This window comes from Nicotiana sylvestris, chromosome 9 (genome assembly GCF_000393655.2).
Source record: "Nicotiana sylvestris chromosome 9, ASM39365v2, whole genome shotgun sequence".
Lineage (NCBI taxonomy): Eukaryota > Viridiplantae > Streptophyta > Magnoliopsida > Solanales > Solanaceae > Nicotiana > Nicotiana sylvestris.
Genome location: NC_091065.1, coordinates 72132788 through 72156036, shown reverse-complemented (window position 1 = coordinate 72156036; position 23249 = coordinate 72132788). Strand labels below are relative to the sequence as shown.

The 23249-nt window shown below is 38.4% G+C and overlaps 1 non-coding gene across 1 annotated transcript; it reads left to right on the top strand.

The window, feature by feature from the left end:
• The first annotated feature begins 22941 nt into the window (after nucleotides 1-22941).
• Nucleotides 22942-23015, top strand: TRNAI-UAU (transfer RNA isoleucine (anticodon UAU)). The gene has a single exon. It is a non-coding gene; the product is annotated as a tRNA-Ile (tRNA).
• Nucleotides 23016-23249: the final 234 nt, after the last annotated feature.

Sequence of the window (23249 nt, the reverse complement as noted above, 5' to 3'; positions counted from 1 at the left end):
TTTCCTGGCTTCTACGAACAAAATTATGGATTGTGACTATGTTGTGATTCCAAAGAACCACCATGCCTCCTGTTTGTCCTTCAGTAAAACCAAAATCATCTAGTAGGGTGGAGTGGTTATCCATTCTAGTTTCAAGAAGAGTGACCATGCATGTTCTATGGGTGTCAACTAATTTTCTGAAGTTTCTCCTAAAGTTTTCATTATTACCTCAGCGAATGTTCTAGATGATGAAGTTAGTAGCTTGATTCATATTGATGAGGGGGTCTTGTTGGAGGCCGTTCGCCCTAGCTGGAATTATTAAGGATGGGGTTCCTCCCCAGGCTGGAAACTAGTATCATTGCATGTTGTGCCACTGTTGGATCTTGAGGTGGCCTTATATACATCGAGCACTTGTATAGCCCATTGGACAACTGAGTATCTACTTCTGATCTTGCATCTCCGTAAAGAGAAATACCTTTACTTCGTTGAGGCTTGAGAACTCCACCAATGATGGTTGGTTGAGGTTGTCTTCCTCTTGATCTGCTATCATTGGCTCTAGTGGTTCTTGTTTTGGCTTTTGTGGAGCTTAGTGTAGTGATTGTGGTGGTTGTGCCATAGGAGGTGCATTTTGATATTGATTCACTGCTTTATTTACATTCACATCCTATTGAATAAAGATTGGATTTAGGTTGGATACAATCTCTAGTGGAAGAAGGGTAGGTCCAGAGGAAGAGATTGTGGTTGAAGTAGGACAAAATGATGAGGTAAGTTCCACTGTTCCCTCATTGTTTGGGTGAGATCAGGGTTCATGTTTGGCGCTATGGGGTTGAGAATGTTGTTGATTTATACATGGTTTATGTAGTTTCTAATTGCTAGTTGCATTCCTTCAGAGACTAGTTGAGCAAGATAGTATAAGTTTTGGAGCACTAGGACAGTTTTCTGACCATCGATCATCATGTTAAGGGGGATTGCATGCCTCATCAGGCCCATCTCTATCCAAGAGAGAGGTTGATGATCCGGTGGTACTGGGGGTTGGACATAGTAAGTTGGTGGATTGGCTATGTGAGGTGGTAATGATGGTAAGTTTGCCATTATTTGGTTCCTTTGTTGCCTTAGTATTGGGATTATTCTGCACCTTCTTCTCAGTGTGATTGGAATTCTTGGCATGTTTATTGGCTAGATTTATATGTGAAGTATTTGAAGAATTGTTTGTTGCGCTAGTAGGGAGGATAGGGGTAAGGGGAGAGGTAATGATAAACTCTTTGCTTTGCATGTCCATAGAGTGGAGTAGCGTGTGATTTATATTAGGCTCACCAAAATCTGCATGAGATTTGCTTAAAGGCACATGTCAGTGTTATTGGCCATTTGTGCACTAGGGTTTTGAGCATGTGACAGGTGGATTGTGGCACTAGTTTCATGTAATGTTGATTGTTTTTGATTGGGGAGATTAGTAAGTAAATGACTATTAGGGGAAGTGGAAGCAGATGGGGTGATTTGCATGCTTATAATATCGTTAGTAGAATTATTTGAAAGTGATTGGTAGGGATTAGTAGGGATTGATTATTAGAGGCATGCATGCTTGCTCACATGTCAATCACCATTCCCTCCACGTTTTCCCATGTTGTGTCCATTTGTAGATTAACATAATCTTTTTCAATTAATTTTTCTAAGAGGGGATTGGTGGTGTCCCCCAAAATCATTGGTTGATTGTGGTAGTTTGAAGGGTGGTTTTCGTGACTAGGGGGGGTCGATCTCTACGTATTCTTTCTCAATAATATTTTGATTAGTAGTATCCCTTGCTTTGATTGGAGCACGAGATTTATATTTAAAAGTTGAGTATTAAGATACTAACTTGTGGTGGCATCAAAAATCTTAACGGGAATACCTGACTCTGGCAGTGTGGAGGCAGCTTTAGAAGTCTTTGTGGGTGGTGGATCTTTTCTCCTTTTGAATGATACTGTTTGCCATTCCCCTCCGTCCATGTCATTTTGCGGTATGTTCATTGGTTCCTTACAAGTAGCAACTCTTGGGTTGATGTTGATTTTAATAAAAAATTATATTGCCCAGCAACGTGGCCCAGTCTGCCACAGAATTTGCATAACACACCTTCCCCCTCGTATACAATAGGTTGCTTATAATTTCCAATATAAATGAATTGCATAACTGGCATATTGATGGGCAGTTCAACACATAGTCTAGCATATCTTACCTTAAGGATGGATGAGGTGCAAGCATCAATTTTCAACAGTCTTCCCAAGTCTTCCCAACGTGCTGCCAATTTTTTGAAGAATTGTTGCATCGTAGAACTCAGTCGGAAGTTGTGACAGCCTTATCCAAATAGCTGTGAATAGATTTTATGCTTGGGATGCTATAAAATTTGGTTCCCACTTTTGTACTGATAGGAAGAAACATATATGAACCAAGGTCCATTATATAGCGCTTTTGTCATGTTTTCTTCTTTTGTAAATTTTACAATGAAGTAGTCAGAACCCAGATCAATAAGAGGAAAGAGTTCCGAGGGCTTCCATAGTTCCACTATTTTCTTTTTAAGATATTGGTGTGGAACACGTTTGCCTTGCCATTTTATAATTAGTGAATAGCGCCATGGGTGGTAAATTCTCTGTAGGTCTTCTTTTGTGAGTATAATTCTCTGGGTGGAAGGATTCCTTACCCTTAATTGTGTTTGATCTTCATGTATCGTGGTTTGGTTCAAGGAGATTGATTGTAGCTTGACTGAATTATAGTTAATGGTTTGGTCAAAATCATTAGCTAATAATTTATCCTTGAAGGATTCCTTGGATGGTTGTTCAGGTAGTATATCTAGTGGTTTTGGAGGTATTGCCAGGTTAATGGTAGTTTAGGTCATATTAGGGAGAGTTTGTGGGTAGAGAGAAGTTGGATACTCTCGTTAGAAAGCTAGCATATGTAATTAATATAGTATATATAATATAATATAATATAACCTAATATAATATAATATGCAATTAGAGAGATTAAAAAATAATTATGGTTTGAGAGATTAGAAAGAAACCATATAACTGTCACATTATTTGATTTGCCATTATAAAAAATAAACACCACATAAATAATGAATTGTGGATTGTCAATTTTAGATAAGGCTAGTCTCAGAATAAACGTTTTGCGTGTGTACCCTAAATTCATGAGTACATAATTTTAAAATTATTATGCATGTATATTAGTATTAAACAATGTGATTTTGTTAAAAATAAAAATTAAAGATAAGAGTATGGAGTTTTTAAATAGTAAATGTTGATCCTATTTAGCTAGCCTATTAAAAAACACCTTCTACCACCTAAATCCGTGGATGCCTTATTATGTTCAACGAGGATTTATGTGAGAATATCTTATTAAAATTATTGTTATTTTTGTGACCTAACACTGAGAATAGATAATTAACCCAAAAAACATTTAGCACGATTCTTCAAAATTTATGAAGTAACAAATTAAAATTTTGAATTTTACGGTCTTTTTTGGAGACTTTGAGATAAGGTGGCTGACTCTATCACTCCTAAAAAAAAAGTGACAATGTAAAATCTAAAAATGACTAATGTTGAGTTAATATTCTATAACAAATAAATTAATATAGAAAATTATCATTTGTTAGAATAAATGAAAAAAAAATTAATGACAACTCAGGTTAAATTCTTAAATATTTTGTTAGTTATTTCTTTTAATTATTGAGTGTAATTTTCAAATATTACACAAGAAATTCAGTAGAAAGAATAATTTAAATATAATACAAAAATATGGAATTTATTATTCATTGGTTTCGAGCGCTATGACTAAGAAGTTGGAAATGTCTGTTACTCATTTTCTTGGATGGTCGGGAATTGGGAAATGCAAGAAAAGATAAATGATAAGCTTGATTGGCTATTTAACGTGTTGCACCTCCACAAGTTGGTAAGTTCGTTATGGAGCAAATATGTTTTTTCTACTTTCAAAATTCTAATATTAAGAAAATTGACATACGAGAAATTATATTATATTATACAATTCAAATAAGGAAATAATTAATATTAGGTAAAATCTTAATTGATTTTAAAGTCCTAAATATTAGGACTTTGTACATGTTTCAAATAAGGAAAGATCTAATAACCAAATTTTAGTTGATTTTAAATTTCTAAATATTAGAAAAAAAATTAAATTACTATATTAGCAATGTGAACTCTATTTTTAATGGGTATAAAAGGCGAATGATACTACGCTAAGGCATGAATTAGGCATGATATATGTCACACCCAAACTTAGGGAGGCGCGGTTGGCACTCGGTGCCGCACTGGCTCGAGCGAACCATTTTGTAACTCATTCTTTTCCGTTGTAACTATCATGGGCCAACATGGCCACAACTCATAATGTATAACTACAAGTGGACAATACTGTATCACTGAACCATATTCCTTGAAACATGAATACACATGGGCCGTCAAGGCCTCTGACTTACTGTACAAAATAAACATGTGTCTACAAAGCCTCTAAGAGTATTAAACATCAAATGGGACAGGGTACCGGCCTACCCATAAGTCTGTAGTAAAACTCTAACACGATGACTCATAGACTCGGCTGCACTCCGAATGAGGTGGAGTCTTACCGATCCTTCGCTAAATGTCAATCTCGTCTACTATTAGGGTTCGTCAAACTGATTGTCTATATCTGCAGGCATGAATGCAGCGTCCCCTAAAAAAGGACGTCAGTACGAATAATATACTGAGTATGTAAGGCAGAACTGAAACATAACAGTAAGTCAACATTAATTAAAGACATATAAGAATCAACCTGAATCTCTGAACTGCCATCGTATATGTATACTTGTTATACTTTCGTATATATACAATGCTTTTCTTTAAGACTATTATCCATATCGTATGATGTATGACTGCCCAACTGATCAGTGGTAACTGTCCGACCGGCTGTCGCACGGTGGTAAATGTATGACTGCCCAACCGGTGATAAATAATGATACATAACTGCTCAACCGGTGGTAACTGCGGCCGAACATAATCCGATGGTAAATGCATGTCTGCCCAACCGACCGTAGCACGGTGGTAAATGCATGACTGCCCAACAATGGTTTCCAACAACACATAATATCGATAGACATCATCTCCAATGCTAGAATGGCTATTTTCAGCATTTACGATATCGATATACATGAACTCTAAAGGAACATGAAACTTCTGTAACTGTATACACATGAAACTTGTACTTTACAATTTCAAAACACATGTACTACAAACATTGCACCTTATACGTGACTTTCATGGCTTAATTATTTTTTTAAATACTTGAGTTATCAATCATATTGGAATCTCTAGTTTCGATATCACTGTATGCTTTTTTATGTGACTTTAATTGCAACTATGTCTTTGGTTCTCAATTTTGGACTTGTCGGTCAAGATACCAATTGAAACTTCTTCACCAGCTAATTCGATTATTTTCTTAATTACTGCAGGTGCATGAAACACTATAATAAGCAAACACATTCTGAAGATAAGGCCAACAAGAGGCATATCACATCTGTTAACCATCAAAATTCACAGGATACCGGTATTAGAAGATGCTTTCTTGTGGAAAGATAATGTAATTGTCAGCAAATGTGTGCCACTAGAACAAATTAATGCTAAACCAATCAAAAATTGTTATCTACTTGTATGTGGATGAATCTATAGAAGTAGGTAAAGTATTTTGATAAAAACAATCTTATGCAGCATCTTCTTTGTCAATCCTGGAAGAAAAGTATTTGAAAGAATAGGATCCACATTCTTTATCATATACCTCAATAGATAACTAGATACGTACTTAGACATGCTTGAATATCATTCTATGGGAGTGAATAAGATAGACATCCTTAACTACTAAGAGTAGTACCACTTATGGAATATCATTACATTTACGTATTATTACTTGGATCATGCCCAAAGAAAGAAGGATTAACCTTAACATATCTGTAGTAGGAAAAAATCCGTATGATATTCTTGGAAAAGGTTGCACCATACTCCTTCAGAACCGCGAAATCTCACGTTGCTAATGTGCTAATAATTCTCGTTGAATTTATTTTGTAGGAATTTGTTGAAGATTTTGTAAGAAATCTCGTTGAAGCCAAAATGATAGTTGGAATTAGGAACAAAAGTTACAAGATTACCTTGCTAAATCTCCAAATCCTCACGTCTGATTATAGTATTTGAGAATGAAATGGTCTTTTTGTATTCAAAATCCCAGGAACAAAATTAGCATCTGATTGTAGTTCTATATATGAAATAAAGTGCCTTTTTTTAAGCATCCATTAGGCTGCCACCTGGATTAACTATATCAAGAGTCACTTGAATAAAGGGTGGCTGCCACGTGGTGTCTTATCCCAACTATTTTAGATAATTATCGATTTACCCCGCATATTTAAGAATTATCTCAAAATACTTAAAATACTATTCACTTTTAATATATTTTATACACCTTACTATAATATATTTTACTATCGTGGTCATGTGGTATTATACAAAATAAATACATACATTATTATTTCATTAAAACATCCATGTAAAAATACATATATATTTTCTCAACTTCTAATTTTCTTAATCTCATATAAATAGTAAAATGTTTTGGACACGTAATTCTTAAAATGGTAAATAAAAAATAACCTCCTTTTCTTGTGAAAAAAAATAAAAATTCATATCTATACAATAAAGAAAATTTCATAAATGTTCCTCATATTATATGTATAACTTAAAACATATTCGAAAGTAGTAATATTAATAACTATATAAAATCATATTTTTCAAACCCTTTTTCTACAATAAATGTCTCACTCAAAATAAATACCACATCAAAATGTATCTAACGGTATCAATATTGTTAAACTTACGTGGTGTAACAATATAGATGTAGATATAAATTCACATAGAATTAGGCATGAATTATGTATTATTTTATGTTTTGTGGGTCTTTATAAACTTGATAGTTTTATGACTCTATCTCTTTTTTAATACATGAGAGATTTGCTTTTACACATAAAAGATCTATCTTTTACACATAATAGATCTAAAAAGGATACTTTCTTAATTTTAACAATGTAAATAACCATAAAGGCCCATTTTCCAGTGGTTAAAAACTATCACAACAACCTATTCAGTACTGGCCAAAATGTTTCTTACAAAAATATTTCTTAAGCTTTTATGGTTAAAAGATATGCTACCCTAGACGACGATGACCAGTAGGTCTTAAGCTTAAATATTACTATTTAAGAAATAAAAAGGGGTTGTAGATTTCTTTAACCTTTACAAGACATATGGACCAGATGGGCTCCACCCGTTTTTCTATCAAAAATCTTGGAATGAAACAAAGGATAAGATGCTTGAGTTTTGTAAAAGATGCTTTAATAGTAAAAGAATGATGGAGAACATGAACAATACGTACATTTGTCTAATACCAAAGTATCAAAATGTAAAAATTATCAAGCAATATAGACCCATTAGCTTATGTAATACAACATACAAAGTAGTTACAAAAGTTATAGTTCATAAATCAAGTCCCTCCTACATAAACTCATTCACAAGACTCAAACTAGCTTCATAAAGGAAACAAAAGCCTTGGACAATGCCATTTTTGATTTCTAAAAAGATTTCTACAAATTGAGTGATCATTTGTCAAATTCTCTGTAACGATCCGACCGGTCATTTTAAGAATTAACGCCCTGATCCTTTATTAATTGCATTCCCTGTGTTTGTTTCTGCTATTGTGAGTTGACGGGAGGATTTATTTGGAGTCTCGGAGAATTTTGGGACACTTAGTCCCTAAATGAGAGTTTAAGTTTTAGAATTTGGACTGTAGTCGGAGCAGTGTGAAGACGGCCTCGGAATGGAATTCTGTTGGTTCTGTTAGCTCCGTTGGGTGATTTCGGGCTTAGGGTCATGTTCGGATTGTGTTGTGGAGGTCCGTAGCTTATTTAGGCTTGAAATACCGAAAGTTGAATTTTTTAAGTTTTCGGTTCGATAGTGAGATTTTGATCTAAGGGTCGGAATAGAATTCTGAAAGTTGGAGTAACTCCGTAGTATTGAATGTGACGTGTGTGCAAAATTTCAGGTCATTCAGACGAGGTTTGATAGACTTTTTGATCGAAAGCGTAATTTGAGAGTTTTTGGAGTTCTTAGGCTTGAATCCATGATTAATTCGATGTTTCGATGTTTTAGGTGTTTTGAGGATTGGTATAAGTTTGGATAGTGGTATATGACTTGTTCGTGCTTTTGGTTTAGGTCTCGGGGGCCTCGGGATGATTTCGGATGGATAATGGGAAGTTTGGAGTTGGGAATTTGCAGCTGAAGCTGTTGAGTTTGCTATCATAACCACACCTGTGGCTTGGGGACCGCAGGTGCAAGCCCGCAGAAGCGAGATTCAAGCCACAGATGCGGCCACAAGTGAAGGTAGCGATGACCGCAGAAGCGGGAGGTGTGCCGCACCTGCGGGACCGCAGATGCGTAGTCTGGGTTGCAGGTGCGGAGAAGGGGAACTTAAATGGAAACCGCAAAAGCGATAGCGCAGAAGCGGAAGTGGACCGCAGGTGCGAAAAACCTGGGTCAGAAAGTATAAAAAGATGCCTTCGCGAATTTGAGTTATCTTTCATCTCTTTTCAAATGGGAAGAAGCTTTGGGGAGCATTTTCAGAGGGATTCATTGAGGTAAGGTCTTTGGTCCTTAAGTTCGTTATTATGGTAATTTTTATCATTGTAAGCATGAAATTTAAAGGAAAATCAGTGGTAAACTGAGGGTTAGGGCTTGGTTAATTGGAGAGCTTTGAGTGGTGATTTGAGGGATCATATGAGATCCGATTTTGGTACTTTTGGTATGAATGAACTCGTGAGAGTGTGAGGTTTCCGAATTTATAAATTTTACATGATTCTGAGATGTGGGCCCGAGGAGCATTTTGGTCATTTTACTTAATTTCGCGTATTAGCTTAGAATAAATTAGTGGAATTAGTTACTTGAAGTTATATTTACATTATGAAATTGATTTGAAAAGATTTGGGTCATTTGGAGTCGAGTACTCGTGGCAAGAACGTGGTTTCAGATTGATTTTGAGCTGGTTCGAGGTAAGTGGCTTGCCTAACCTTGTGTGGGGGAACTCCCCTTAGGATTTGGTATTGTTGATAAATTGAAATGCCTTGTACGTGAGGTGGCGAGTGCATACTTGTGCTAATTGTTGAAAATCCCGTTTTCATTAATTAACTATAATTGTGTCCCCTTTTCCTGTTTATACTACTTGCAATTTAAGCCTACTGTTAGCTTAGGGAAGCATGTCTAATTGATTTAATGGCTTTACTTGCTCAAATTGCTTTATTTGAATTTCGTGCAGCATGCTAGGTTAGAAATACCTGTTTTTACCTTGTATGAAATTTGGATTGAACTGAATATGCTTTGTGTTGTTGTTGTGTGTTTACTTTGGGACTACGGGACGGTATCCCCGTAGATCCCCATGCATGTTTACTTTGGAACTACGAATTTGCATTTCGGTAGATCTCCTGCACATTTATATTGGAACTACGGGACTGCACCCGGTAGATTCGCCCAGTACTAAATATTTACATTTGGGGACTACAGATCGGGATTCCGATAGATCCCCAGCAAACTATGAGTTGGACTACGGGACGACACCCAGGAGATCCACTGGATATTTATATCTGGGACTACATGACGGTATCCTGGGAGATGCCCGGTTGTTATCTCTGTGATGAGTTATATTCCTTTCTGTGATTATTTTGTCTCTGTTGTAGTTGTTGTTGTTCTTTCTATCCTGTGTTACTTCTTACTGCTGCACTTAATTATACTGTCTTATCCTATACTATTATACCTTGTTTTTCATTTAAACTTAGTAGGGCCCCGACCTTCCTCGTCACTACTCGACCGAGTTTAGGCTTGGCACTTACTGAGTACCGCTATGGTGTACTCATGCCCTTTATACGCATGTTTTTCATGTGCAGATCCAGGTACTTCGACTCAACCCTATTACCCTTGAGGTAAGGCGATTCTCCAGAGACTTCGAGGTATATCTACCACGTCTGCAGACCGAGGAGTCCTTTTTTATTCTCCCTTATAGTATCAGCCCTTTTTTATTTACGTTTGTTTAGACATTCCAGAGTTAGACGCTTGTAATTATTCAATAGCTTGTGATTTCATGAGATTTCGGGTTTTGAAAAATGTTGTTTCAGTTCGAGAATTTGTATTGCATATGCTGAGCGGCATCTTAAACGCTTCATTTTGATATTTCTCTGCAGTTTTGGCTAGTTTTATTCTGTTGTTTTTTCCCGCAATTTGTTAGGCTTACCTAGTCATAGAGACTAGGTGTCGTCACGACAGTTCACAGAGGGAGAACTTGGGTCATAACAAGTTGGTATGAGAGCTCTAGTTTCATAGGAGTCATGAATCACAAGCTGGTTTATTAGAGTCTCGCGGATCGATACGAAGACGTCTGTACTTATCTACGAGAGGCTATGTAACCGTTAGGAAATTCCACTTCATTTGATTTCCCTGTCGTGCGAGACTTTTGACATCACAATCCTAAACCTCTGTCTTACATTCTCTCACGGATGGTAAGGACACATGCTACCGGAGGTGACCAGACACCCGCACGAGCTACTATAGAGGAGCCACCAGCAGTTCTAGCTGGAGCCAGGCGCCCGATACACCTACGTCTACTATTACTCCAACACTTCAGGAGACCTTAACACAGTTCCTTAGCATGTTTGGTACATTGGTTCAGGCGGAATTGATTCAGGTTCTACCGACTACTTCACAGATCGGGGAAGGGACCTAGACTTCTGCTGCCCCTACTCCAAAGCAACGAGTTCGAATTGGTCAGGTTCCAGTTGTCATTACGACACAGCCTGTGGTCCCAGTTCAACTGGTGGTGAGGATCCCTCATCGAGTAGAGGACAGGTGGGTCTAGGAGAGAGAGGAAAGTCGAGGTCAGGAGAGAGAGTATAGGGGGAGAGGAGACCTCATAGACCGGAGAGACCCACTGGTCCTTATTTTGAAGGAAGATTATGGCATGGTAGAGGTTTTGTGGGCCAGCCAGCTCAGTTTGCGTCTCAGGCTTCACACAGTTTTCAGGTGTTCAGGGGTCTCAGAGTACCCGTACCGCACAGTTCCCACTGCCATGTCAGCTGCGAGGTTATTTTAAGTGTGGTGACATATGCCATGTGGTGAGGCATTGACCCAAACTTAGGAGGGGTGCACCTCTACAGACTTCTCAGCCACAGCGTGCCCCGCAGAGTTCTCAAGCTATGGTTACAGCTCCAGCTGCTACCCCACATGCTTAGCCAGCTAGAGGTGGAGGTCAGGGAGGTAGAAGTCGCCCTAGAGGGGGAGACCAGGCGAGGTATTATGCCCTTCCTGCTCGTACCGAGTTGCCTCCAATTCTGTCATCACAGGTATTGTCCTGGTTTGTCATAGAGATGCATCAGTTTTATTCAATCCAGGATCCACCTATTCTTATGTGTCTTTTTATCTTGCCTCGCATTTGGGTGTATCTCGGGATTCTTTGAGTTTCTCTATTTATGTTTCTACTCATGTGGGAGATTCTCTTGTTGTGGACCGTGTTTATCGATTGTGGGTGGTTGCTCTTAGTGGTTTTGAGACTAGAGCTGATTTATTATTGCTCAGCATGGCAGATTTTGATGTTATCTTGGGCATGGACTAGTTGTCGCCCCATTATGATATTCTTGATTGTCACGCCAAAACCGTGACGATGGCCATGCCAGGTGTACCGCGAGTAGAGTGGAGGGGTACCTTAGATCATACTTCCAGTAGAGTTATTTCATTCCTTAAGGCTCAACGTATGGTTGAGAAGGGGTATGACATGTATCTAGCTTACGTGAGAGATGTCAATATTGATACCCCTACAGTTGATTCAGTCCCAGTAGTACGTGATTTTTCTGATGTGTTTCCAGCTGATCTTCCGGGCATAACGCCCGATAGAGATATTAACTTTGGCATTGATCTATTGTCGGGCACTCAACACATTTCTATTTCTCTGTATCGTATGGACCCTCCTGAGTTGAAAGAGTTGAAGGATCAGTTACAGGAATTGCTTGCTAAGAGTTTTATTCGACCCAGTGTACCACCTTGGGGTGCTCCTGTCTTGTTTATGAAGAAAAAGGATGGTTCTATGCGTATGTGCATTGATTATCGTTAGTTGAACAAAGTTACAGTGAAGAACTATTATCCTTTGCCCCATATTGATGATTTGTTTAACCAACTACAAGGTGCACGAGTGTTCTCTAATATTGACTTGCGTTCAGGGTACCATCAGTTGAAGATTCGGGAGTCAGATATCTCGAAGACTGCTTTCAGGACTCGGTATGGTCATTACGAGTTCCTTGTTATGTCATTTAGGCTCACCAATGCCCCAACAACCTTTATGCATTTGATGCACAGTGTGTTTCGGCCATATCTTGACTCATTCGTCATTGTCTTTATTGATGATATTCTGCTATACTCCCGGAGTCGGGAAAATCATGAGCAGCACCTGAGGACAGTGCTTCAGACTTTGAGAGAAAAGAAATTATATGCAAAGTTCTCGAAATACGGGTTTTGGTTGGATTCTGTGGCATTCTTGGGCCATGTGGTGTCGAGTGAGGGGATAGAGGTGGATCCGAAGAAAGTCGAAGTAGTGCAGAGTTGGCCCAGACCATTCTCAGCTACAGAGATCCGCAGTTTTCTTGGCTTGGCGGGTTATTACCATCGATTTTTTGAGGGGTTTTTATCTATTGCAGCCCCTATGACCAGGCTGACTCAAAAGGGTGCTCCGTTCTAGTGGACGGAAGAGTGTGAGGCGAGCTTTCAGAAGCTCAAGACAGCTTTGACTACATCCCCAGTTTTGATATTGCCTATAGGTTCGGGGTCTTATACTGTCTATTGTGATGCCTCGAGGATTGGCCTTGGAGCGGTATTGATGTAGGACGATAACGTGATTGCCTACGCGTCCAGACAGTTAAAGGTACATGAGAAGAATTATCATGTCCATGATCTCGAGTTAGCTGCTATTTTCATGCCTTGAAGAATTGCCGTCAATATTTGAACGGGCACACCTTGTGAGAGTTATACTGATCATCGGAGTTTGCAACATCTGTTCAAGAAGAAGGATCTTAATTTGCGTCAGAGGAGGTGGTTAGAGCTGCTGAAGGACTATGCTATCACTATCTTATATCACCCGGGCAAGGCCAATGTGGTGGCCGATGCCTTGAGTCGTCGGGCAGAGAGTTTGGGGAGTTTAGCTTATTTACCAGCAGCGAGAGGCCCATGGCGATGTATGTTCAGGACTTAGCCAGCCAGTTTATGATATTGGATCTTTCGGAGCCCATTCGGGTTCTAGCTTGCGTGGTCTCTCGATCTTCCTTATTTGATCATATCAGAGAGCGTCAGTTTGATGACCGTCATTTGCTTGTCCTCAAGGACAAGGTCCTGCAGGGCGATGCCAGAAATGTGACTATTGGTGATGATGGGGTATTGAGGATGCAGGGTCGGGTATGTGTACCCAATGTTGATGGGCTTCGGGAGTTGATTCTAGAGGAGGCCCATAGTTTGTGGTATTTCATTCATCGGGGTGCTACGAAGATGTATCAGGATTTGAGACAGCACTATTGGTGGAGGCGGATGAAGAAAGATATAGTTGGGTTTGTAGCTCGGTGCCTCAATTGTCAGCAGGTGAAGTACGAGCACCAGAGATCGAGTGGGTTGCTTCAGCAAATAGATATTTCAGGGTGAAAGTGGGAGCGGATCACCATGGACTTCGTAGTTGGGCTCCCATGGACTTTGAGAAAGTTCGATGCCATTTGGGTGATTGTGGATCGGCTAACCAAGTCCGCGCACTTCATTCCTGTGTGTATGACCTATTCTTCAGAGCATTTGGCGGAGATTTATATCCAGGAGATTGTTCATCTGTATGGTATTCCAGTTTCCATCATTTTAGATAGAGGTACTCAGTTTACATCACGGTTTTGGAGGGTCGTACAACATGAGTTAGGTATGCGGGTGGAGTTGAGCACAACATCTCACCCTTAGACGGATGGATAGTCCGAGCGCACTATTCTGATTCTTGAGGATATGCTCTGTGCGTGTGTAATGGAGTTTGGAGGTTCTTGGGATCAGTTCTTGCCACTGGCTGAGTTTGCCTACAACAACAACTATCAGTCCAGCATTCAGATGGCACCCTACGAGGCTTTATATAGTAGGCGGTTAGATCCCCAGTGGGTTGGTTTGAGCCAGGTGAGGCTAGATTATTGGGCACAGACTTAGTTCAGCATTCTTTGGAGAAGGTTAAGGTGATTCAGGATAGACTCCGGATAGCCCAGTCCAGACAGAAGAGTTACGCGGACCGAAAGGTTCGTGATGTTTCCTATATGGTTGGAGAGCGGGTCCTGCTTCAGGTTTCGCCTATGAAGGGCGTTATGAGATTTGGGGAGAAAGGGAAATTGAGTCCGAGGTTTATTGGTCCCTTTGAGATATTGCGACGTGTTGGGGAGGTTGTTTATGAGCTTTCCTTACCTCCCAGCTTGGTAGGAGTTCATCCGGTATTTCATGTTTCGATGCTCCGGAAGTATCACGGTGATCCGTCGCACGTGTTGGATTTCAGTTCAGTCCAGTTGGACAAGGATCTATCCTATGTTGAGGAGCCAGTGGTGATATTGGACAGGCAGGTTCGAAAGCTGAGGTCAAAGAACATTGCATCAGTGAAAGTTCAGTGTCAGCCGGTCGAGTTTGAGCCGGGTGAGGCTAGATTATTGGGCATAGACTTGGTTTAGGATGGTTTGGAGAAGGTTAAGGTGATTCAGGATAGACTCTGTACAGCCTAGTCCAGACAAAAGAGTTATGCGGACCGGAAGGTTCGTGATGTTTCCTATATGGTTAGAGAGCGGGTCCTTCTTCGGGTTTCGCATATGAAGGGCGTTATGAGATTTGGGGAGAAAGGGAAAATGAGTCCGAGGTTTATTGGTCCCTTCGAGATATTGCGACGTGCTGGGGAGGTTGCTTATGAGCTTGCCTTACCTCCCAGCTTGGCAGGAGTTCATCCGTTATTTCATGTTTCGATGTTCCGAAAGTATCACGGTGATCCGTCGCACGTGTTGGATTTCAGTTCAGTCCAGTTGGACAAGGATCTATCTTATGTTGAGGAGCCAGTGGCAATATTGGACAGGCAGGTTCGAAAGCTGAGGTCAAAGAACATTGCATTAGTTAAGGTTCAGTGGCGAGGTCAGACGGTCGAGGAGGCGACCTGGGAGACCGAGCAGGATATGCGCAGGCGTTGCCCTCATCTTTTCACTACTTCAGATATATCTCTATGCTCGTTCGAGGACGAACGAATGTTTAAGTTAAGAGGATGTAACGACCCGGCCAGTTATTTTAAGAATTAACGCCCCGATCCCCTATTAACTGCATTCCCCGTGTTTGTTTCTGCTATTGTGAGTAGACGGGAGGATTTCTTTAGAGTCTCGAAGAGTTTTGGGACACTTAGTCCCTAAATGAGAGTTTAAGTTTTAGAATTTGGACCGTAGTCGGAGCAGTGTGACGACGGCCTCGGAATGAAATTCCATTGGTTCTGTTAGCTCTGTTGGGTGATTTCGGGCTTAGGGGCGTGTTCTGATTATGTTTTGGAAGTCCATAGCTTATTTAGGTTTGAAATGCCTAAAGTTGAATTTTTAAAGTTTCCGTTTTGATAGTGAGATTTTTATCTAAGGGTTGGAATGGAATTCCGAAAGTTGGAGTATCTCTGTAGTGTTGAATGTGACGTGTGTGCAAAATTTCAGGTCATTCGGACGAGGTTTGATAGACTTTTTGATCGAAAACATAATTTGAGAGTTTTTGGAGTTCTTAGGCTTGAATCCATGGTTAATTAGATGTTTCGATGTTGTTATAGGTGTTTTGAGAATTAGTATAAGTTTGGATAGTTGTATATGACTTGTTCATGCTTTTGCTTGAGGTCCATTGGACCTCGGGATAATTTCGGATGGTTTAACGGGAAGTTTGGAGTTGGGAATTTGCAGCTGAAGCTGCTGAGTTTGCTGTCATAACCGCCCCTGCGGCTTGGGGACCGCAGGAGCGAGCCCGTAGAAGCGAGATTCAAGCTGCTGATGCGGCCACAGGTGAAGGCAGCGATGACCGCAGAAGCGGGAGGTGTGCCGCAGATGCGGAGTCTGAGTCGCAGGTGCAGAGATAGGAGACTTAAGTGGAAACCAAAGAAGCGGTAGCGCAGGAGCTGAAGTGGACCGCAGGTGCGAAAAACCTGGGTCAGAAAGTATAAAAAGATGCCTTCGCGTTGAGTTATTTTTCATCTCTTTTCAAACGGGAAGAAGCTTTGAGGGGCATTTTCAAGGGTGATTTTCAGAGAGATTTGTTGAGGTAAGGTCTTTGGTCCTTAAGCTCGTTATTATGGTGATTTTTATCATTGTAAGCATGAAATTAGAAGGAAAATCAGTGGTAAATTGAGGGTTAGGGCTTGGTTAATTGGAGAGCTTTGAGTGGTGATTTGAGGGACCCTTTGAGATCCAATTTTGGTATGAATAAACTCGTGAGAGTGTGAGGATTGCGAATTTGTAAAGTTTCCCGATTCCGAGACGTGGACCCGGGGGCGTTTCTATCATTTTACATAATTTTGTGTATTAGCTTAGAATTAAGTAGTGAAATTAGTTACTTAATATTATATTTACATTATGCAATTGATTTGAGTAGATTTGGGCCATTTGGAGTCGAGTACTCGTGGCATAAACGTGGTTTCGGGTTGATTTTGAGCCGGTTCGAGGTAAGTGGCTTGCCTAACCTTGTGTGAGGGAATTCCCCTTAGGATTTGGTATTGTTGATAATTGAAATGCCTTGTACGTGAGGTGACGAGTGCGTACTTGTGCTAATTGTTGAAAATCCCGTTTTCATAATTAGCTATAATTGTGTCCCCTTTTCATGTTTATACTACTTACAATTTAAGCCTACTGTTAGCTTAGGGAAGCATGTCTAATTGATTTAATTACTTTACTTGCTCAAACTGCTTTATTTGAATTACGTGCAGCATGCTAGGTTAGAAATTCCTGTTTTTACCTTGGTATGAAATTTGGATTGAACTAAATATTCTTTGTGTTGCAGCTGTGTGTTTACTTTGGGACTACAGGACGGTATTCCGGTAGATCCCCCTGCATGTTTACGTTGGGACTACGGATTTGCATTCCGGTAGATACCCCTGCATATTTATATTGGAACTACAGGACTGCACCCGGTAGATTTTCCCAGTACTGGATATTTAAATTTGGGGTTTACGGATCGGGATTTCGGTAGATACCTGGCGCACTATGAGTTGGATTACGGGACGACACTCGGGAGATCCACTGGATATTTATATTTGGGACTACAGGACGGTATCCTGGGAGATCCCCGGTTGTTATCTTTGTGATGAGCTGTATTCCTTTCTGTGATTATTTTGTCTCTGTTGTAGTTGTTGTTGTTCTTTTTATCATGTGTTACTTCTTACTGCTGCACTTAATTATACTGTCTTATCCTATACTGTTATACCTTGTTTTTCATTTAAACTCAGTAGGACCCCGACCTTCCTCGTCACTACTCGGTCGAGGTTAGGCTTGACACTTCCTAAGTACCTTTGTGGTGTACTCATGCTCTTTCTGCGCATGCTTTTCATGTGCAGATCCAAGTACTTCAACTCAGCCCTACTACCCTTGAGACGAGGCGATTCTCCAGAGACTTCGAGGTATATCTGCCGCGTCTGCAGACTGAGGAGTCCATTTTCATTCTCCCTTATAGTATCAGCCCTTCTGTATTTACTTTTGTTTAGACATTCCGGAGTTAGACACTTGTAGTTATTCAATAGCTTGTGATTTCATGAGATTTCGGATTTTGGGAAATGTTGTTTCAGTTTGAGAGTTTGTATTGCATATGTCGAGCGTCATCTTAAACGCTTCATTTTGATATTTCTCTACAGTTTTGGCTAGTTTTATTCTGTTATTTTTTTTTCACAATTTGTTAGGCTTACCTAGTCGTAGAGACTAGGTGCCGTCACGACAGTTCACGAAGGGCAAACTTAGGTCGTGACATTCTCCCTCACATCCCTAAAGTTTCCTCAAGACTTAATCGAGCTAATTATGTCTTGCATTTCAACAATTTCAACTTTCCTCTCAATTAACGATTCAAGCACATGTTTCTTTTAGCCATCAAGGGGAATTAAGCAAGATGATCCCTTATATCCTTACCTATTTATCTAATCCACCACGAATTTGACTGTTGGAGGTGGGATTAAGTTAAGCTATCCAATAGTGGCCCCCCTTATCCCACCTATTCTTCGCCGATGACCTAATTCTCTTATCTGATGCCAATTAAAAGAGCTGTAATTTAATAAATACACTTAATAAATTTTGTAACTTTTTGGGTCAATCTATTAGCGTTAGCAAATCTACGGTATTTTTCTCTGGTAACACACCCATGGATAAAACAGTGAGTATCAGCAAATGCCTATCAATGAAGAATACTAATGAGTTTAGAAAGTACCTAGGCTTTCCGATGATGAACTCCTAAACGTCCGAGGGGACTTTCAATTTATAATTGACAGGCTTAACAATAGACCTAGGGTTGAAAGATTGACCATCTAACCTTAGCGGAAAGGGTCACCATCAAATCCACATTAGCGGGCATCCTTAATCATGTAATGCAAACAATATACAGTTTGCCGCAAAGCACCTTAAAAAAATCATAGATCCATCCAAAGAAATTTCTTATAAGGCATCACTTCTTTAAAAAAGAAATGTCACTTGTTAAAGTGATATATAGTGGTTAAATTTAAAAAAAAAAAAAAAAAAAGAGGGGGGGGGGGGGGGGGGGGGGGGGGGGGGGGTTTAATCAAGGTGGAAGAACTCTTTCTTTAGTGCTGCTAAAGAGTTTAAAAAGAAAAAAATAATTCCTTATGGACAAGAGTTTTACATAATAAATACAATAAGAATAATAACTGGGACTGGCTCCTTCAAGACAAGAACGACTCCCATATCTGAAAAATATTATAGAAGATAGCCAATTATGTAGGGAAGGAGTTCACTGGGAAGTCGGAATAGGCGATCAATTAACATTTGACAGGATGCCTAGGTAAATAATGAGGGGCTCCTAAGATCCTTAATACAAGGCCCCTCTATGAAGCATGAACAATAACAAATCTTGTCCGATATTATTGTCAACGAAACACTCAACATTAATGCTATGTCTTTCCTATTTGCCAGATAGTATAAAATACAAAATATTAAGTACTTACATAAAGCAAGTTCAACCAGTAGTAGATAGCTACTCTTGGATAAAGAGCACAAATGGAGAATTTAACATGAAAGCAGCCTATACCATGATAGCTAATAATATTAGGGAGGTCAGTGATAGAAAAAATTACAGCTGGTTATGAAACCTAAACACTTTGAACAAAATCAAAACCTTCATCTGAATTGTAGTTCACAATAGACTCCCTATTGCTCAAATGCTCTTCCAAAGAAATATTTGTGACTCTAACCTTTGCAGTATTTGTGGTACCGAAGCTGAGGATATATAACATATATTTTTAGGTGCTCTTATCCAAAAACAATTTGAGAACAAATATATATTAAACATAACACACCCTGGTGCTCTTTAGATAATTATGCAATGCATAATTGGCTTAAAAACAATGCCTCTCCAAGGTAGGGTTTGACAATTACCTTACTTGGTCAGACATCCTCCCCTTCATATTGTGGTGTGGCACATATGGTTACATAGAAATGAGAAAGTCTTTAAAAACAATAATACCCCTATTGATTTGTTATATAAAAAACAAAGCCCTTGAGTTCAAACTACTAACAAACTCAAATAACTTTTCAACACCAAAAATCACTATATATATCAAATAGAATCCACCATACCAAAGCACTTTCAAACTCAATATAGACAGTTGTTGTCTAGGGAACCTAGGGAAAGGAGGCTTGGGAGGTATTTTTAGGAACAGAAACAGTGAATGGATCCTTGGCTATAACATGATTGCGGCTAATGCAACCAACAGCTATATGGAGGCCATATCAGTATTTAATAGAATTAAACTAGCATTAAAGAAAAATCTATTACCACTGATAATAGAAACATACTGCAAATAACTGATTAGTATGCTCTCTAACAATTTTGTCTGCACAAAAACCCGATAAATGATTGCAGATGGATGTTATCAAAAGCCGGAGAACCACCCGTAACGTACGCATGCGTTTAGAGAAGCCAATGGTGTTGCTAACTTGATGGCGAAGAATGAAAGCAATTTTTTTGGGAGCCTAAGTTGTATTTGCTCCGCCTTCTTTTGTTATTCCTACTTTTGAAAGGACAAGCTAGGAGCTTTGTGTTCTAGAGTGACTCTTAGTATGCTTTAATAAATGCCCTTATCATCATCATCTATCATAATACTATATTATAAGTATGAAGCTACAATCTAAAGATTGAATTACAAAAAAATCCTTCAAAAGTTAATTGACTATTATAACCTCTTATCAAATGATAAATTTCAGCTGCAATAACATTTTAGCCCCACTATAATTTATTGCTACTATGAGATGATCTCAACGTAAGCCTTTTTACCTCCAAGCTAAGGGACCTTTGGTTTGCTTTGTCATCAAAGCCATCAAAGGTTATATAGAAAGCCATCAGCAGCTTATATAGATGGACTTCTAAACGAAAAAATAATTGAAAAAAATAGTGAACTTGCAAGTTTAACATGCAAGTTTTTACCTTCGCAGAAATTTATACTGGTGAAAACTATTGAGCATGCAATTTCTATTTAGCTTTCTTTCTTTTGGTGCTTATGACCGATATGGAGCTTCAGTCATTCTAAGTTTATTCCTATTTTATGTTGGGAGAAAAACGAGGTAAGTTTATTTTCTCTTCCTATGAGTATCTATCAAATTGTATATTATTATTATTATTATTTATGCAAATTCTTATTAAGCAATACCATCTGTTATTATTTAATCTGAAATAGTGTTCATTTTATCTTTTTCCCGATAATCATATAGACTCTTGTGCCATATAAGATGTTTTAAGCAGTAGAGTTTCTCCCTTCAACTTTCATTTTCTTTTGAGTTTTCTTTTCATTTTCCTTTTTAGAATTTTTTATTTTCTGATCTGATAATTTGGAAATTAAGCAGGTTATTTGACATGATGATTTTATATGAAATAATTACAGTATTAGTGTAATTTATTGGATTACTTTATTTATAAGGCACACATTGACATCGAACAGATATGAAAATGAGGCAATCACCATATACGATCTTTACAATTACATTGTTTAATTTCTACATTGCAGGATATATGTACTGGTTTGTTGTTGTTGTTGCAGGATATATGTACCCATTGTGAAGTGCTTTTAACAATAGACTTTATATACGAGAATTTTCAAAAAATTTATCGTGATGCATATATCTATTATATTCCATTTTGTTGAAAATTTTGTTAGGTATTGTTTACTTAAATAAGCTTTCTTTTATTTTGTGTGGTACATGAGATACAAATATAAATTAATATTATCATTCTCCTTTTCAATACTTACACAAGACATGTAAGTTATAATAGCATAGAGATTAAATATATAATAAATTACTAATATTTTATATAAAAATATATATTTTTAGATATAAATATCTTACTTAAATAGAGTGGTATCTAATATTATAACATGATATCTATATCTATCTAAATTCATATCTACACCTATTACCTACCAACTAGAGGTCAAGTTCAAATATCTTAACAATGGCACATCAAATTTTATACCTACTAACATTATACAGGTCAAGTTCAAATATATTAACAATGACACATCAAATTCAATAAATCTGGTTCTAGAGGACATTAATATACTATTATTCCAACGTTATCATTTAGTAATTTTTTATGTTTACTAATCCTAAAAGAAATAAGACAATCAGGTAATTTTGGTAATTGAAGGCAAAGCCAGAAATCACAATAACTTTTGGATGGTTTTTTTGCCCTAGGAATTAATAACTCTACTTTTAAAGTAAAAAAATGTAATTTTAAATCTTGAAAGTTGAATTTTAAGGTCTAACTTGGAGTGCTACAAAAATGTATGATTGTTCTATCAACATTAAAAATACGTTCAATGTACAGAATATTCGTTGAGGATGTACTATTACTTTTTGTGGGAATTGATTATGAAATATTTATGTGGCAATTAATAGTTCCATTTTTAATACAAAAAACATAATTAAGGGATTGAAGTGTCAGAGGTTATGTTTGGAAAGAGGGGGAGACAAAAAACCAAGAATTGTTTGGATCAATTTTTGTGACCTTATAATCTCCTTTCGTGGGAGTCCAATCATTTCTTTGCAGTGAGGTTTTTAGATGAGGGACCTTTCTATTGTAAATTCAGTATCATTATAGATACATATGTTAACAAGAGTGCGACATGGACTTTCAATTGTACAACTTGATTCATCAAGGAAGAGAATAGTATGGGAAGTCAAACCTACCATGTCATAATTCATTCCTAAATGCAAGAACAAGAACATGAGCTTAACCGAGAGTACTAAAACTTCTTTGGACACAGAGCGAACTTCTTGGATCTTGTACATTTTGGAAGCATGGTTATGAAAAAAAATCTTTTAATCCTTTTTTGCTTTTTGATAAACATATTCGTAGGATGACTCATGGATTTCATTTGTGTAACTGCAAAGTTAATTGTTCTGTCTTTTGTCTTTACGTTTCTTTATCATGTGTTACTAACCACTCTAATTAGATTATATCTTTTGTTTGGTTTTTATGTGATATTAGTGTTTGATATATTGTTGTTTCACCTAACATCTTTACCTTTCTCGTATTTTCTATTATATTTTAAAATTCTTGATTTATTTATTATTTATTTATTTATTTCTAACTTTAATTACTAGACAAGTATGGTCCCGTAGCTCAGTTGGTTAGAGCGTTGGTCTTATGAGCCGAAGGTCGCGGGTTCGAGCCCCGTCGGGACCAAATGTTGCTATGAAGGGGAGCATTGGCGTAACTGGTAAAGTTGATGTCATGTGACCAGGAGGTCACGGGTTCGAGCCGTGAAAACAGTCTCTTGCAGAAATGTAGGGTAAGGCTGCGTACGACAGGCCCTTGTGGTCCGGCCCTTCTCCGAACTCCGCGCATAGTGGGAGCTTAGTGCACCGGGCTGCCTTTTTTTTTAATTACTAGACAAAGATATTGATGTATGAGCTAATT